Source organism: Gambusia affinis, linkage group LG09, assembly GCF_019740435.1.
Source record: "Gambusia affinis linkage group LG09, SWU_Gaff_1.0, whole genome shotgun sequence".
Taxonomy (NCBI): domain Eukaryota; kingdom Metazoa; phylum Chordata; class Actinopteri; order Cyprinodontiformes; family Poeciliidae; genus Gambusia; species Gambusia affinis.
The window spans coordinates 18,047,442-18,062,253 of NC_057876.1; the positions used below are offsets into that span (position 1 = coordinate 18,047,442).

General features: G+C 33.8%; 1 long non-coding RNA gene across 1 annotated transcript; it reads left to right on the forward strand.

The window, feature by feature from the left end:
• The first annotated feature begins 2,609 nt into the window (after window positions 1-2,609).
• Window positions 2,610-12,935, forward strand: LOC122837122. The gene is made up of 4 exons (XR_006371693.1): window positions 2,610-9,727; window positions 9,814-9,859; window positions 12,537-12,645; window positions 12,750-12,935. It is a non-coding gene; the product is annotated as an uncharacterized LOC122837122 (long non-coding RNA).
• The last annotated feature ends 1,877 nt before the right edge of the window (window positions 12,936-14,812 follow it).

A 14,812-nucleotide genomic window follows, 5' to 3' on the forward strand; every position in this document is an offset into this window, starting at 1 on the left:
ACTGTAAATTTGGTCTGTCTGAGCAGATAAGTATTTCAAATGAACTTATGTTGTATAAACAATAATATTACTTGTTATTAATTTAATGTTAAGAGATGAGCGTTTTTTTTCTGGTAACGACTTTGTATGTAGTATAAATCTGATTTTTACTTCTTTTTTTCGTTGAATGTCTAGTTTATAATATACTTACCACTAATGAAAAAAAAACAAACTTTTTCACTTTTCTACAAGATTCACAAACTGCAGAATTCTTATATATTACACGATAAGTAGTATTTCAAAATAGCAGAGGAAATCTTAAATTTTTTTGAACAATAATATTTGTTGTTAATCTGCTACTAAGAGATGAGCTCACATTCTGGTAACCAAGTGTCACAAAGTAAACATCAGATTTTTACTTTTGCAAAGTTTACCAACTGTAAATTTGGTCTGTCTGAGCAGATAAGTATTTCAAATGAACTTATGTTGTATAAACAATAATATTACTTGTTATTAATTTAATGTTAAGAGATGAGCGGTTTTTTTCTGGTAAGGACTTTCTATGTAGTATAAATCTGATTTTTAGTTCTTTTTTTTGTTGAATGTCTGGTTTATAATATACTTACCACTAATTTAAAAAAAAGACTTTTTCACTTTTCTGCAAGATTTACCAAGTGCAGAATTCTTAGATAGTATAAGATAAGTAGTATTTCAAAAGAGCAGAGGAAACCTTTTGAACAATAACAATAATTGTTGCTAATCTGTTGCTAAGACACGAACATGTTTTCTGGTAACCTATGCATCTGATTTTTATTTATGCAAAATTTACCAACTGTAAATTTGTTCTAAGCAGATCAGCAGTATTTCAAAGAGCTTATGTTTCATAAACAATAGCATAACTTATTAACATGATGTTAAGAGATGAGTGTTTTTTTTTTGTTTTTTTTTTGGTAACGAACTGCCACGAAGTATAAATCAGGGTTTTACTGTTATGTAGAATGTCTGTATATTTACCACCAATGAAAAAGAAAAAACATTTTCACTTTTCTGCAAGATTCACCAACTGCAGAATTCTTATATATTACACGATAAGTAGTATTTCAAAAGAGCAGAGGAAATCTTACGTTTTTTTAAACAATAACAATATTTGTTGTTAATCTGTTGCTAAGAGATGAGCTCACATTCTGGTAACCAAGTGTCACAAAGTAAACATCAGATTTTTACTTTTGCAAAATTCACCAACTGTAAATTTGGTCTGTCTGAGCAGATAAGTATTTCAAATGAACTTATGTTTTATAAACAATAATATTACTTGTTATTAATTTGATGTTAAGAGATGAGTGGTTTTTCTGGTAGCGAATTGCCACGTAGTGTATAAATCTGATTTTTACTGTTGTTGTTGAATGTCTATAATATACTTACCACTAATGAAAAAACAAAACATTTTCACTTTTCTGCAAGATTCACAAACTGAATCTTGATGAATTAGATAAGTAGTATTTCAAAAGAGCAGAGGAAACCTTTTGAACAATAACAATAATTGTTGCTAATCTGTTGCTAAGAGATGAACACGTTTTCTGGTAACTTATGCATTTGATTTTTATTTATGCAAAATTTACCAACTGTAAATTTGTTCTAAGCAGATAAGCAGTATTTCAAAGAGCTTATGTTTTATAAACAATAACATAAAATGTTATTAAGTTGGTTTTAAGAGATGAGTGTTTTGTTTTGTTTTTTCTGGTAGCGAACTGCCACGAAGTATAAATCAGGTTTTTACTGTTGTGTTGAATGTCTGTATATTTACCATCAATGAAAAAGAAAAAACATTTTCACTCTTCTGCAAGATTCACCAACTGCAGAATTCTTATATATTACACGATAAGTAGTATTTCAAAAGAGCAGAGGAAATCTTACGTTTTTTTGAACAATAACAATATTTGTTGTTAATCTGCTGCTAAGAGATGAGCTCACATTCTGGTAACCAAGGGTCACAAAGTAAACATCAGATTTTTACTTTTGCAAAATTCACCAACTGTAAATTTGGTCTGTCTGAGCAGATAAGTATTTCAAATGAACTTATGTTTTATAAACAATAATATTACTTGTTATTAATTTGATGTTAAGAGATGAGCGTTTTTTTCTGGCAACGAATTGCCACGTAGTGTAAATCTGATTTTTACTTTTTTGTTGCTGTTGAATGTCTATAATATACTTACCACTAATGAAAAAAAAGCTTTTTCACTTAATCTTGATGAAACTTGTACTACTTATCGTTGATAGTATAAGATAAGTAGTATTTCAAAAGAGCAGAGGAAACCTTTTGAACAATAACAATAATTGTTGCTAATCTGTTGCTAAGAGATGAACACGTTTTCTGGTAACTTATGCATTTGATTTTTATTTATGCAAAATTTACCAACTGTAAATTTGTTCTAAGCAGATAAGCAGTATTTCAAAGAGCTTATGTTTTATAAACAATAACATAACATGTTATTAAGTTGGTTTTAAGAGATGAGTGTTTTTTTGTTTTTTTTTCTGGTAGCGAACTGCCACGAAGTATAAATCAGGTTTTTACTGTTGTGTTGAATGTCTGTATATTTACCACCAATGAAAAACAAAACATTTTCACTTTTCTGCAAGATTCACAAACTGCAGATATTTTAGGATATGGGTTAGGGTAAGGGTAAAGAGCACAGGAAATCTTACGTTTTTTTGAACAATAACAATATTTGTTGTTAATCTGTTGCTAAGAGATGAGCACATTTTCTAGTTACCCTGTGCCACAAAGTAAACACTGATTGTTACTTGAATAAAAGTTAAAATCAGAAAATTGTGCATTAACATTAGCACTAACATTAGTAGACAGTGTCTTTTTTCTAAAATAAGTTTTTTTTTGTTATTATTTATTAACCATGTTTAGCATACTGACAGAGGAATGTCAATGTAAGACAACATGTTAGTGATGCCCCACATGCCACTTGAAGCATTCATTAATTTTAGCTTATACTCTAATTTTAACATACTGAATGGAGTAAAGCCCTTTTTGCACTTCAGCTTGGCCCCGTTCGGCCCAGTTCTATTGGTCTTACAGCCCTGATCAGTTCAATTGGAGAAATTTTATGGTTATTTACATTTACCATTAATATCTTTGGTGAAGATTTTAAATGGTATATTAAAATACCATTGTAATAGACTGTAATCCCAGTGCAGGGTAAAAATAAATTATGACGGGAATTTATCGATGCATTATATTGAAATGACAGACAATGAGAAAGTCTAGTGCTCCTCTGACCCACAGATCTGGTCTTTGTCCCGCCCCCGCAGCCAATGAACCAATCAAGACTCCAAACCAGCCCCGTCTGGCGGCCCGATTGGAACAGCAGTTCTCTGGGTTCCAGGGAGCCATGTGGCACCGGGCTGGAAGTGCTAATGCAAAAACGATCAGCCCTGCTTTTAAGCCAGACCGGTCTGGCTGTGCAGTGCAAAAGGGGCTTAAGTCCATGTTACTCAACATGCCTCTGACTCTCCACACGCTATTGAGTACATTATAGCCTACTTTAGAATTGATGCTAAGTATTAGCGTCAGAACGCTGGGTTGCAACCGACAGCCACACTTTGGTATGCGCTGTTGAAATTCTTTAGAAAATTTCTAGTTTTTATATAGTACCTTCTGTGTGGAACGTGTTTTAACAAGAGCAGCGGCTTGTCACCCAGAGAGTCAGAGTCACACCAGAGCAAAACATCAAGAGGTTCTTGTGTGATGAATAGACTGATTTTTTAATGAAGCGATTAAACATTGGCTGCTTTGAGATCAGAAGGTCACTGGATGCCTTTGAATCAAAGACCATACTTGTCGACTCTTTTGTAGATGACCTCTGACCCTTCTCCACTGCTACTTGTTAAGTCGATAACTTAACAAGTATCTATATTTACACCACTGTACATTAGTGTTGACTTTACTTAAAAGTAGGTTTGATTGCTAAAAGCTAATTGAACTGAACACAGTTCCCACAATAATCAATGTATTCGATGACCATATATAATACAAAATACCTGTAGGGTAAACCGTATGCTCTGACTTTGTGACACCAAGAGCTTCCTAAAATGTAGTAATATTGTATAAAGTATTAACAGCATCCATACCAGTAATGACCATACATACTTTAGAACTTCATGTAAAAAATAATTGTTTTCATTATAGAGATTTGTTGCCCCATACGTTATAAATATGTCCAATTAAGTTTCCCACTTTTTATTTGTCATATTACAGAAAAGCAACAATAGGTTCAAGGTTTTTATACAGCTTTACGTAGTGAGTGTCAATAATTTTATAAATACACCTGGTTTGTAAGAACTGTAGCAATTCTTGTTTTAGTGCCGCTTGTTATTCTTTGCCACTGGTCTCATCCCATCCTGTTGGACTTCCAGTCCGCTGAGCCTTTTCCCTGATCTGCAGCGAGCAGCTTGACAACCTTTTGCTCATCTGGGGGAAATCCCATTATAGGCTGTTAGAACATGAGTAATGGCAGCTGTACGGTTAACCGGTTCGGATGGAAGTAGACTAATGCTCAGCCATCACGTAGCTTTTCTCGCAGACAGATATTCGGCCCGTGTTTGCTGCAGTTCTCCTCTGGTTTGTCTTTGAAGAGAAATCAAGGAGTGTTTGCTCCGTCAAATCTTCTCATCACCCTGAAAAACAGTGATCAGTTTTGACTGGCCAGTTTGTTGTTCTGAAAACACTGCTTAACCCTGGAGGCTTTCAGGTCATGTTTTATGGATTTTTCTGCTCTGACTTAGTTTGGTTTGTTTAAACAAATTGATTAGGGAACCAAGGAGTTTTCAGTTCTTAACCAGGGATTGTGCTGGAGGCACTTCTTAACTGATGCTCTGAAAGAACATTTTTGGTTTTCAACCACCCAAGACTCTAATCAAAGCCACTTCACTATGCATGCCTCATTTATTTTTTATTTTTTTGATCCTTTCCCTGTTTTCAGTGAACGATTATGGAAACAATTTAGCAAAACAACTAATATTACTCATCCCAGTATTTCTGCAATAACTGCCTTTAATAGCCACCAACTTATTTTAGTAAAGGTGTTTTTAAACATCCAGGTGTGTTTCACAATCCTCATAGGCTGACTTAATCACACCAGGAGCTCCAAAACAGAGTGCCGTAACCTCACTGTTACAGCACTCTGACCCTTTTGCTGCTTGCCTTTGTTGTTATCAGACACTGTCTGCTGGTCTTATGTTGAATCAGCAGTCCCATGATTAATTAAGGGTTTTATCTATATTTACCAAGAAATTAATTAAGCCATCACATGGTCATTATATATGATATTTGCATTGAAGTTATTGTAATTGGTTGTATGTAACATTCCTCATTTTAAAAAAAAAATAGAATTTTGGGTTTCCATTACCTGTACACCATAATCATCTAAATGAATGGGATAACTGCTTAAATCTGTTACTTAATGTGATTAATTTAAATTATAAGTGAACTTTTCCAACTCAAGCAAGCATAGTCTAATAGTGGAGATAAACCATCTCCCTTGACTTACAGGAGAAGGCTAGAAAAAAATATACCAATGCAAAAGCTTTGAGACAGGATTTTTACTGAAACAAACATGGAACAAGAACACAAAACAGGAAATTAAAAATAATGCAAAAAAAAAAAAAAGGAAAAGGGAGTAACTGTGAAGTCGACAGCAGTTACTGTGAAGTGTTCTGTCAGGTAAATATAAAATGTTATTTAATGTTACAAATTAGAGCATTGCTTTTAAGGAAAATCTGTTTTCTCAGCTTGATGTTATTTTAAATAGCTATTGGTCTGTGTTAAAATAAGAATGTGAAGGCCTGAGGTCAACAGAAAGAGTCCAAACATAAAAGTTAGCGTAAACGGAAGGAAGTGGTTGTCAAAGGTGTTTGAGCGGAAACTTACAGCCTTTAAATCAATCTCCCCCTCTGCCTTCCTGCTGTGTCTTTTTGTAGTTTGATTCCTCTGAAACAATTTGATTAAAGTGGTTGGCTGACTTAATTCAGAACGAAAGCTCGGCTACATTTGCTTATCATTCTCTTTGATGTCACTTCCCCGCCCAGCAACGCTCCTTCCTGGAGTCATGCCTTTTTTTTCATCATCCTTTCATTATTTGAAAGTACGAGTAAAAAAAAATATATACAAGAAAAACCTGCCACTATCTCATTACATTCACAATTACTCCCGTGGCTGTCAGAAAAATAAGGCCTAATCACAATCAAAAACATGGAAAAATGTTATTGTTTGATCAGATTTTGATCTGCCAGCGCTTCGTAGTCGTTTTTATATGCTGGCTGAAAGACTTGATTTCCTTCTTCCCTCTTCTGCTTTCAAAGGAGTCTTTCATCTTTTAGTATTTTTTGACATAATTCAAAAGTCAATCTGACTGGTTGCACGGTGCAGCGTCGAGGAAGGTAAAGCACATTAGAGGAAGAGAAAAGTCATCATTTACTACAAAAAATATCCATCAGGAGGGAGTCATTTAATCCTGCAATGAGTCATGAAAGCTTCTTTATCCAGGAAAAAATAAGTGAATAGTCACCAAAGGAAGCTGCTCTTGTTCATACTGCTCAAAAGATGAGTAATTAGTCCCTCTTTAATTGGCATTAAGATGAAAGTTGTAGAATAAACTGACACAAGGATAGAAAAAAATAAAATAAAAAACAACAGACGCTATACATAACATTTATTTATTTTCAAGTTTTTTTTCTGGTTGTTTCTATTTGCTCTTACCACACTGAAGTTCGCACTGCATACCCTGCTAAATATTTGGTTCATCCTGACTCCCTGCTGGATTTTGGGGAATTCTGGGCCTGCGTTGGTCTGCTATTCTGGGGTCAAAGTTGTGCCTCTGTCTGGTCTGTGGAAATTCTTTCCTACTGTTTGCTGAAAATACGTTCAACTTGTTTTGGCACATGTGCCTGGGAAATGTCCCAATATCAAGATGGCAGATGGCAAGCTTGTTTTTTTTCTAAAATGTGTATGTTCTAGTCTGACCTTCTCAAAAGTTTCTCATATATTGTTTAGAAATGACAGAGTACTTCTTTTCTTCTTTTTGATCCAAATTTGGGTCATGTTTATGACCTGAGGTTGCAATAGAGTTTTACAAATTTCAGAGGACGTTTTCTAAATCTACAAGTTAAGACCTTTGAGAAAAACAGCCATAAGATCTCCATAGTGAAGGTACTTTATGTTCCTAATAACTATGTGCCATCGTTTATCGTCAGGATTCTTTGTTCTCTTGTACTATTTTACAAATATAAACAATGGACACACAAACTCGTCAAATTGTTCCCCAGATAAGGTTTCCAGTTCAATTTTCGTGTCTACACACATTTTCTTGTTTGTTGATCTTGGTTGAAAGAGTTGATGTGTCTGCTAAGAAAATGAAAACATTCCATTCTGCTGGTTGTAGAAAATTTATTATTTTTCTTTAAACACTGTCTAAATCTAGCAGTGCAGAGCACACCGGCTGTATTTTTGCACCCTTAATCGCCACCCAGCTTTCTCCATGACCTTTTGTGATGTGAAATCCATAGACTAAAATTTGTTTTAAACACTCTGATATTTGAGAGAAAAAATTTGAACTGGACTCAAAATTTTGGAGCAAAATTGTAAAACTGCACTCATGCAACAGTAAATACCGTCCACATTCAATCATTTTCACTCAGGTGTTGTATTGTGTTTTCTATTATGCATATATTATATCGGACTCTATTAAAGGAAAGCATAATTAAGGGAGGTTCAGTTTATCTTTGTCTAAAATTGAAAAACACATTTTGAAGCTGAAGATTTTCCACGTTGATGACAACCCCAGATGAGGTTTACAGCAACTCCTGAGATCTATGTCAGATTGTCGACTCTTTAATCTGGATAACTCAGTTATCTGTGTGAGGTCCTCGCACTGATCTGACAACAGCAACAACTACAGAAACTTCCAAATGAAGGAGTTAGAATGTTGCTGCTGCCTGTACTTAATAAACCATGAAACCAAACACAGTTTTTTGACACTAATGACCCCGACTTCTCAGCTTTAAAGATGTATGCGTGTTGACAATGACACATAGCAGGGCTGAATTATTTACATATATTACATGCACAGATACATTATTCATTTACTGTGTGCAGGGAAATAGGTTCAGCAGAGTAATGAATCCCATTAAGTGGTAGTGTTGGTGAAGTCAGGGGGTTTTTTGGCCTCGTCACCTCGTTACCGATCACCGCAAATTGCTGCTTAATTATTCCTTGCCATAGGGCCAAATGTTCATTTGCCACAACTAATTATGGCTACACTGCTGTAATTCTTTCCAGCCAAACGGTCAGACACAACAGAGTGTGTATGTGTGCCTACACAACCGAGAATTACCTGGTGAATGAGAAAGATATGTTCTGAATTTCAAAGAAATTATGTTATGATTAAAATTGTGCAGTTTGGAAGAGCACTTCACATTTCTTCTTTGATTTTCAGAATGATTAAAGTTTGAACTTACTTTTCTTAAAATCAAAAAGGTTCCATAAAACAGGAAACGACTGAAGCTTATATTCAGATTTAGTGAGTATAGTGAGTCAGATTTGGTTAGCAAACTGTGTCTCCAATAATAAGGCGGTGTAACGGTGATGTTTTTTTTCTAGAAAGTGGTTTTATTTCCAGTACCAGTAGGAATATCAGAAGGTATCACCACATAAACATAAACAACACAGTACAGTTGGGGAACCGCTCACTTTCGAGAGGACATTCTACGCACTTATAGGATGTTTTAAAGTTATCACCAGGTAATTCATTGGGTAACATCTTAGTCACTGATGTGTGTATTCTGTCTTTTGTAGTATTTACAGTACTCCTTCAGCATATAGTGTGCTTTTGGAATACTTACAGAGTCAGGTACAGCATATTTTGTGTGTACTTTTGGAGTAATTATTACCGTAGTCATGCAGTACTTCTGGGCTACACGGAAAGTGTTTTAGAAATACTTATTGGGACCAGATTCTATTAGGACTTGGAATTTAGAATTATGGGAAAGTTTTAGAGTACATTATACTCTAACTGTATTTGGGGCACCTTTGTGGTACTGATGATACAAGAACCTTTGGTACCAGGGATTTATCTGGTTACCATAAAGATGGTTACGGAGTTCTTTCAAGAAATGCCCAGAAACATTTCCAAAAGAAAAAATAACAAACAAACAAAAACATGTTATTTTTTTTTTTTTTCTTTTTCTTGGAACTTTCAAAGTGTAACAAACTGATCACTAAAATTTCAATAAGTAAACTCAAACTTACTTCTCTCACTTCAATTTTTAGTGTGGTTTTAAATTTAGAACCCAAATGGTTTAAGTATCCTGAAATAGATTTTAAATGATTTCATAAAGAAATTGTTAAGTTGAGAAATATGCCCTGTCTGGTATTCATAGTTATGTATTTCAGCAGTAATGCAGTCAACACATGAGGTCATGTTTGTAAAATAAATCAAAGTACAAATAAATAATAAATACATAATTATTTTGTTAATACATGTTTGCTTATTAGTGTTCCTTCAGTCGTTACTGAATTCTCAATTTTTACAAACAATTTGTTAAATAAAATTTCTTAAGCATGTTTTTTGTATTTTTTTCAGCTGAGGTGTTACAAAGTGTCTCCATCCCTTGATTTGTCATTATTCTCCTCCTTGTGACAAGGCTGAGAGTGTGCAGAACTGCAGGACAAGGCCATTGTGTTAGTGTCTGTCATTAGCTGCTGAACTGAGGTGAGAAAAATTGAGCTTTTGTCTCTAAGTAGCTTACCTTTTCTCATTACTGCAGGATTTCTATACAGCTAACTTTAAGTGCAGTGTCCTCACCCCTTCAGGTAATTACACATTCTTTACTTTTTCCATCTCTGCAGAAAGAAAAAAAGTCTTTAAAAAATGTCTACACTGAAACAGTTTGACAAAGAGGTAATAATGAAGCCCGTTCACTGGGGGATAACGTGTAAAATTGCAGTTAGACTCTGAAGTAGCATCAGTTTTTCTGAAGAAGATGGGAACTCCTGAAGTATTTTAAATAGCTGCACTAAACAAATAAATACACCAAATTACTGTTTTCTTCTCAGACTGATTTGGAAAAGGTTATGTAAATATAAAATAAACACAAAGAACTACATGTGCATTAATGTGTAATAAAAGCTTAATCAATGTAAGACCTGCTAAAACAGTGCAACTGATACCATTGCTCTTATAAAGGGAAAAAAGGGGAAAAAAACATTTCACCTTTTAATTTAGTCTGCACAAACTTTGTCTTAAACATTTTACATAGCACTTGGTAAATTATTGCTACCTTGTTGTCATGTCCAGCATGTTACTGCCTTAAGACAAACAAAGAAAAAACAAGATGGCCATCAATCAATGGAAAAGCATTTGACTATTCAAATCTGAATATATTTCATGTCTCTTCTAATTCATACAAATATGAGTTAGAAGATGTTTAGATACCAATTCTACTGAATACCATGACTTAAGAACTGTGATTTAAACAATAATAATTAAAAACATAATCAAAACCTGGTTTTGAAGTTGCTTTTCCGAGTCCTAGTCTTTTTATGCACCTTTTTAAGAACAACCTCACTAGGATTGTAAAAATCTAATCACTTGCCAGCTCTGTTGTCCAAGTAGTTTTCCGAGGATATAAAGGAAGTGCTCATAACTTCTCAGAAATTTAAACTGTTTCAGTAACATTTATATTTCTTGATATTTACATTTTACTGGACTCCACTTGCTTTATTTTTACTCATGTTTACCACCAGCAGCACATTGAGAATAATATTTTTTTCCTGCAAACTTTCCATTATAATTTTGTTTACTTTAAAAGGCCTAATAAATAAGTCACAGTCATTATTTAAAAAAAGAATCATTGGAAAATGCCTCCGTCATCAGTAAATACGTAACTCTGTCTCATGTTTACGTACTTCTGTGGGATCTGACTGCTGTCAGGAGAATCACTTTTTATCTGCCAAATGTCAACTTGCCATTTCTTTCCATGTTTCCAATGCCGGTCTGAAGCTGACATTAGGACAATGATTAGAATTTATTGATCTGATGATTTATTGATCTGCTGTTGTCCTCAGCAGAAAAAAAAACACACACACACAAAGAAAAAACAGAGACGATAATGTTCACAGGTGGTCTCCCTGATCCTGTAGAAACAGGGACTCCAGAATTTTACTGATGGTAAAGGTGGGTGATTACTTTTATATACATGGTCAGGTTGGTTTGGATAGTTTTTTTCACCTCAACGTAAATGATAAAGTGAAATGGATTTTACTTTTATTAAGGTTACCTTTGGTGTCAATTTTTCATGTGACAAAAAAATCAAACACAGCAGAAATCTGCAAAGAGGTCAATTTGTTTCACAAACCTGCAGATATTGATGGTCATGCAACTTCGGTTTGCAGTATAAATCTAACTCTAAGTCTACATATCTTAAACAAAACTGATTAAGAAATGCATGTATTTTTATTTGTACATCAGATTTCCATCATAAATCCAAATCTTAATGAAAAGGGAGACATTACATTTTTCTGATCACCATTTTGCAACAAAAGTATCGCTGAACTGTGCGTGGGCATCACTCTGAATAGCCGGAGACCTCTTAACATCGGTGGTCTATCACCGTGGAGCCACAGCTCCTTCTCCATGCCTCTGGCTGATCTGTCAGAGGATCCATATGAGGCCCTGTGGGAATTAACCCGCGGTGCTCCGATTTCTTTCCAGTCCGATGTCTGAGGTCAGCTGCCCACTGGTCATGGCTAACGGAGAACTTTAAAGGGGTCAAACATTTTAACATACAGGTCTAAACTCATCTCAGTAGATATGAGTAAAAATACACAATTTATTTTTGAAAAAGAACTACATGAGGGCATGGAAGGAAAGGAAAGTCTGGAATATAATTTCAACAAAAAAACAAGACTAAACACATTATCATCAACATTTTGTACCAATATTTGAGAATCTTACTGTGCATAAAATGTTTACAGCACAGTCTGGTAGAACAGCCATTTATAAGACAACAAATAAAAAAACTGTATAGTGTTTTATTAAATAAACTTACAAATAAAATGTTTTTATTTAAATAATTTTTTTAACATACATCTAAGATTAATTTTAAACTTCTGATACAATTTTATTACAGATAGTAATTTTAAAAAAATATTGTGTGTATGGATTCATCATTTACATTTTATTTTGGATGTTTGAATGTTGATGGCACTTTAATCACTGCAGAACAGATGCTACAAAATTTTACCTCATTGTTTTTGGAACGTTGACAATTAGGTTTTTGTTATGTTCAAAGAAATATTGAAAATACCATATAATATTAGCCAGTTTCAATTAAGCAAACTTAAGAAGATGATTATTCAACGCGTTATTTTACATCTTGGCACATTTCAGCTTTAAACCCCATTGTTGCTAATTTAATAGCTTTACTGTATCTGCTGTCAAACGTGATACTTTTTTCTGTTACCTTAATTCTTTCTGTTTGCTATCCAGTTCTCCTGTCCCGTCACCTTGGCAGCTTCTTTGATTTGTTTCTGTCCTGATTGCCGCCTCCTTGTGAAGAGTTTTTTTTCTGTGCAGCTCTTAAAGAAACTATCATCAAGTGAGGATCCTTCTGAAACTTTTGATTTATCCTCTGGTATTTAGACGTGGCTGAGTCTGGGATCGAACAGACGCATTCTGCTGTTGCTTCCTCTCCTTCTTCAGAGCAGCCATGTCCAGCTGTGAAGACAAACAGCTGGATTGTTATCCGGCCAGAGATCCAGGAAGCCAGAGCCTAAATTTTCATTGATATCAGGTGGGAAAATTGTTTGTCATTCTGCTTATTTGGAAACTGGATTCCTTCATTTATGAGCAAATGGCCATAGATAATAAAGCAACAACTTAAATAGAGATCTTTTCAAACGGTTCTATAAAAGTGTGATAAACTGATTAACCAACTGACAACCCTAATTATTGATTTAACTTGCTGAATAAAAAGAAAATTAATGATTTATTGATTGTACACTAGTACAAGTTAATACATTGTCAATGTACCCCATACCACAGGGAATTGTACTCTCACCATTGCTTTTCCATAGGTCCAGTTTATAAAACTTAATTCACAGTAGATTCAAAAATAACAGTCCCTTACAGTAGATATTTACAAATAGATATGAATATCTAGGTCTTTGTTGATCATTTTTAAAGTAAATAAGATTTTTAAAATAGATTAAAAAAAACTTTATTTTGTACTTTAACTTAATTGCATATGACCACAGAGAGAATTTTGCCTTTAAACATAGACACAGACAATCTTTATTCACTTGTAGATGCCATTACCATGTTGATTTGACTGTCTGAGTGCTTTCACACCTGTGTGTTAATTAAAACTTCACCCATTAGCTGCAAAAACCGAACGACAGTTTGTTCAGTGTCAACAGGCTGAAAAGTGTGAATTTCTACAAAAGGTAGGAAAAAAATCATAAATGTGTGAATTATTTTAATAAATTGATATTCAAATCTCCAAGTAAATTTGATAAATTCTAGCTCGTATTTAATTTTTAGACATGAATCACACAGAAATGCAGCACTGGTTTGATGGAAGATCAGTTTATCCATTAGATGCAAAGTTCTGCCCTACCAGATGATGGAGACACAAAACAAATGATTGACATTCTCACTAAATGTTGCATTAACTCAGGTATTATTATAAAAATCTAATTAATGTTGTACAATTTTGGTTTATTTTATTCAGATTTATTTTCCTGTTTTAAGTCTCAAAGTGAAATGAGCTTTCAGGGAAAGTTTCAGACAATAAAGTCCTTAAATTGTTGTCATTCTTACATTCATCAAAAATATAATTTGAAGTGTAATATTTCATGTGTACGCTGCGTGTCTGTCTGGCCATGTGGATAGTTAAGTATGAATAAACAAAATGTACTTATGTCTCATGTTTAATTTAGGTTTTTTTTATATGAATTAAGTCACACATCCTCAGGTTTCCCAAAATGTTGGGAACTAAAATATAAAATGTTCAGAAACAGTCATGAGGTTGTTGTCTAACATTTGATTTTATGAACAAATTTTATTAAATATTTTAAGAAAAGGGCATTATTATAATCTACCTTTGACCAGCAGGTGATAGGTTTTGTGTGAAATGTGTTGAAGTAAAAAAAAATACAGATTTGACGTCTACATCTATTTTTTTTCCCTTTCGAGAAGAAATACTTTAAAAAAAGGTTTGACCACAGTCACTCTTGTCATTGTATACAATAAGGATGCTGTTATGGACACAAAATATTAAAAAACATTAAAACTGTTTTTATTTGTGCTGATTCTAGCCAGTAAAATTGGAAACGTAAATCTTTAACCAGTGGCTTTGGTAAAGAAAATTATAGCAAGATATTCAAACATGTCCTCTGTCTGTCATTTAAAGTGGTAGAATTAAAATAAAATAAATAATTTTTACCCTTTTCACATTCATGGCAATCATATGGAGCCAATCAGCAAAAAAAAAAAAAAAAATATTTATGGAAATTATTGGACACTTTTAGTAAAGTACACTATTCAAATGTAAGATTATCTATTGATTACATGTTCAGATATAATATGTTGATGCCCTGATTGCATTATGAATTCCTGCAACTCCTCATTAAAAAAAAAAAAAATAAATCACCAGTCACACACAAGTTTGAACATTTAAGGCATTAACTGAGAGGATATGAGTGAGACATTGTAAAGCAGAGAGGCATGGTGCCAGGCGTACTTTCTATGTGAAAGAAAAACAA